This window comes from Ambystoma mexicanum (genome assembly GCF_040938575.1).
Source record: "Ambystoma mexicanum isolate Mex_15411 chromosome 12 unlocalized genomic scaffold, UKY_AmexF1_1 Mex_chr12_unloc.1, whole genome shotgun sequence".
Classification (NCBI taxonomy): Eukaryota; Metazoa; Chordata; class Amphibia; order Caudata; family Ambystomatidae; genus Ambystoma; species Ambystoma mexicanum.
Window position 1 is genome coordinate 8,029,586 of NW_027182322.1, and position 4,205 is coordinate 8,033,790.

Sequence of the window (4,205 nt, forward strand, 5' to 3'; positions counted from 1 at the left end):
TGAGGACACATGTGCCTGGTGCACACTTCTGTGCCACCAGTGCACATGAGTCCTCATCGCCATCATCCCTAGGCCATGCCACCCCTAGCTGCTTGACTTGTTGCCCCACTTGACCCTCTTCTCACATCCCTCCACCATGCAGAAGACCGTAGAATCCTCTCCCTCTGGTGGTCTTCCCTCATGGCAGGATAAAATAGTAACACATTAAGGTTCTGTGTAATGTGTTATGGTGTGTTTGAGGTCACCGCTCCCCAGGCATCTCCAGGCTTTCCCTCTCCTCTATGGCTAGAAGAGGCACATAGACCACCACCACCTCTTCTTATGCATGCTTTTCCTCTTACTCAGGTAGGTCTACCTTTTGCTGTAGCACTTTCGCAGGCTGATCTCCCACTCCTTAAGACTTCTCCTGCAAGTCTCCTCCTCCCCTCGTTTGGAGCAGTATCCTCACCCTGCTTGGTGAACTTCCTCCTCTTGGTTCCCTGCCTAGTCAGGACCCATCCCAAACACCTTCTCCAGAGTGCTAGTTGTAGCAATCCCCTCCTACCACATGATGGACATGTCTACCTGCCTCTCCAATGTCTCTCTGGGGTTGTGCATATGAGGACCTCCCTCCCCTGCCCCTGTGTTTTTTGCAGCTGCAGCCTCCTGTTATGGCCCTGCATCCTCTCCAGCTTCTGAGACCTCATCAGTGCCTCTGCCTCCTCAAAAAATGTGTGGGATTGGCAGTAATCAATGGCCCGGGCGCACAGACAAGCATCCTCAAAAGCACAATGTTCCACTCCTGATTGTGAAAAAGGGTTGCGTGGGGGGTTGGCATCCTCCAGGAATATTGCAAACCTTAAGCAATCTGTGTAAGAAGGTGTGAGGGGTGCCAACAGCCATGTGTAGGTGACTTCCCAATCACCTCCTCCAGGGTGCTAGCTGCAGCATTCCCCTCCTACCACATGATGGACATGCCTACCTGCCTCTCCAATGTCTCTCTGGGGCTGTCCATATGAGGACCTCCCTTCCCTGCCCCTGTTTTAGTCACAGCTGCAGACTCCTGTCAGGGCCCTGCCTCCTCTCCCGCATTTGAGACTTCACCAGTCCTCCGCCTCCTCAAAAAATCTGTAGGATTGGCAGTGATCAATTGCCCAGGCGCACAGATAAGCACCCTCAAAAGCAAAATGTCCCACTCCTGATTGTGAAAAAGGGTTGTGTGGGGTAGGTAGCCTCCAGGAATATTGCAAACCTTAAGCAATCTGTGTAAGAAGGTGTGTGGGGTGCCAATAACCATGTGTAGGTGACTTCGTTTGGGTGGTAGAAGTATACAAAAAAGAGTAGTGGAACTGTGACCATGGCGGGGAACAGAGTAGGCAGGAAGGGAGTAACATGCAACACATTTTTCATCAGTTGCAACCATACTGGTTGACAGCCAAACAAGTTGAAACATAATTCAGTTTAGCCTTTACTGCTATTGGATTGTAAAGTAGAGAAGTGTGATTTAACTTCACAATGAACAGTTCTGCAATGGTTAACATGCGTACAAAAGTAGTGGTACTGTTAACAATAAAAAATAAATGTAGTGAAACGCCACTCCGGACAGTTACCGCTCACTTCGACTACTGCTTAGTTGGCCTGCTTATTGTGTTTTGAAAGGTAGAACTTGAGCGTGTTAGTGTGGGGAACAGAGACCTTGTTAGCACGCTGGTAAAAGGGAAGAAAACGTGAACATCATATAGCAAATCGTTATAACATGGTATAGCGAGGCCATCACAAAGCATTAAACGCACACATCATCAAACGTTATAGAACAAATGAAAACGGCAAATCCGAGGTAGTAGCTGATTTTGATGTCGAACATTCACCACACGTAATATTCAGCATTAAAAAAACGGAATATTTAAACCAAAAAAACAATAGATTGATTGTAGAGGTGATGTGTGGGGTGGGGGTGGACAGGCAGCAGCAGGGGGTGTCCCCCCGCATTTCGAGGGGGAAACAAGCAGTACAAAATTTGCAGTATAAACATTTTTGGTGAACAAATGGGCGGTAAGATCACATGGAACAGAATCAAAGGGAGAGGGAAGGAAATAACAAAGCAGAATATCCGGAGGATTGAAAGGAATGGGATTGAAATTATAGAGGAGGAGCAAGGGAAGGGGATAGGGAGAAGTTAAGATAGTGTGAATGTGTTGATTGAGGGAAGGAAGCAACATGTGAGTATTGTAGAGTTTCCGGATGTCAGACAGATCAGAGGAGAATTGAGTGTTCTCTTAGACTAGATGGACCAAATATTGCATACCAAGAAACTCACCAATCCTTTCCATCGATTGCTTTGATTTAATGTCGTTTTCATGTTTATTTGGAGATCAACACTGAAAATATGTCACAGGGATGTTTTAAGATTCAGATGACTGGTGGCATGTAACATTTAGAGTGAAGATAAAACGATTCTAAACCTGATTCAAAATGGCAAATAGTAAATAATTGCTCGCTCTTCTAAAGGAGCTGATTTGGAGATTTCTTTTCAATCTATTTCACGAGGCAACAGAAAGCAACTATTCTAGGGAGAGCGACAACAATGTTGCACATAATTGTTTCTGGATGAGGACACTATTAAGACTATATAGTTATTTACTAAAATAATTCCTGTCAGAGTGGGATTCGAACCCACGCCTCCAGAGGAGACTGCGACCTGAACGCAGCGCCTTAGACCGCTCGGCCATCCTGACAGATTGAAGGCACGGTTCCTGGATTTCACCATGTACACATGTCAAGTCACGTTTTAGCAATCGTTTTCATTATTGGTACAATGACAGATATTCTTGGGATTTTTAATCATAATAACTCACAAATTAACACATATTTGGACAGTATCATTTGCCTCGCATGGTTATAATGGTGATCCACGCAGCTGAGTTTTGACATGTCTTTTTATGTTATTTTCCATTCTTTGCATCTCTCACTGCTTCATCGCACTTACACATAGGTGTAATGCACTGAAACAAAGGAGTGGATCTAGTTGCTGGAATCAGTGACATTCCAATGCATAACAAGGACAGGTAGTGACAACCAATCAGTAGGAGCCTGTTGAACGCAGAGTGATCCTAATAGTTGCCCTAATATATTTTCTGAGGATTGGCTGTAATAATATTACTTACAAGGTGTTTCAGGACACAGCCTCTTCATTGTCTGAAGGACATTGATAAGGGATGGGGGAGACTGATGAGGTATGTGGGCATCTGATCACCACTGTGGTGTTATTCCCTCTTAAGAAATGACAAGTCCCTGCTCAGAACAAGAATCAAGAGAGCCCAGAAGAGTGAGAGAGATTGAAGACACCTTGGAACAGGGCTGAAAGAGATAAACAAGAGAGGAACCTTGAGTGCAGTGAAAGAGTCTGTGAATCCCTGGAGGGGAACAGAAACACTCTGGAGTGGGGTAAACAAGTGAAAATGGCATCCTGAGGTGTCAGGAGAAAGAGAGTCGGAAATACCTGAAGTAAGATTGTATTTGAAACTACATTTGGAAAATGCAGCCATTACAGTGGCACCTGAAGAACGTCATATCCAGGGGAAAGAACATGGAACAGAAGCAGCAGTTAAGCATCTTTCTAGTTGTTAAACCCTTTAGATTCCTGTGTGTTCATTTGATATATAAGCAATATGACCCGAGCGGCGGGGGCATTACCGACTCAGATAATGCCCCTGCCGCGAGGGTCATATAGCTTTTAGTACCCCGGCCCGCATTATGTCTGTGACCGGGGCACTAAAAGCATTTTTTTCTGTCCTGAAACGCTGCAGCGTTTCGGGACAGGAAAAAAAAAAAAACGACCAAGAAAATGGCCGCCATTCAAAGGGAAAACGGAGTCTGTTTTCCCTTTCCATGGCGGCCATCGGGAGCGGACGCGCTGGGAACACAAGTGTTCCCAGCGCGTCCGCTCCCGAAAAAGAAGCAGAAGGCAAGTGGGGTTGGGAGGGAGGGGATGAAAAAAAAAAAAAAACGTACCTGCGTCCCCGGCGGGGGACGATGGAAGCTTCCAGCCGTGTGGAGGCGCGGAGCGGGGATGGCCCTGCTCCGAGTCTTCACACTGCTGGAGGCTGCTAAAGTCCCCCACCAGGGATGCAGGAGCAAGCAGGTAAGTGGGGTGGGGAGGGCAGGGGATGAGGGAGGGAAGGGAAGAAAAAAAAAAAAAAAAAAAAAAAGCTTACCTGAGTCCCCGG

At 46.3% G+C, this 4,205-nt stretch overlaps 1 non-coding gene across 1 annotated transcript; it reads right to left on the reverse strand.

Moving 5' to 3' along the window:
* Positions 1–2,631: 2,631 nt before the first annotated feature.
* Positions 2,632–2,715, reverse strand: TRNAL-CAG (transfer RNA leucine (anticodon CAG)). Its single transcript has one exon. It is a non-coding gene; the product is annotated as a tRNA-Leu (tRNA).
* Between the last annotated feature and the right edge of the window lie 1,490 nt (positions 2,716–4,205).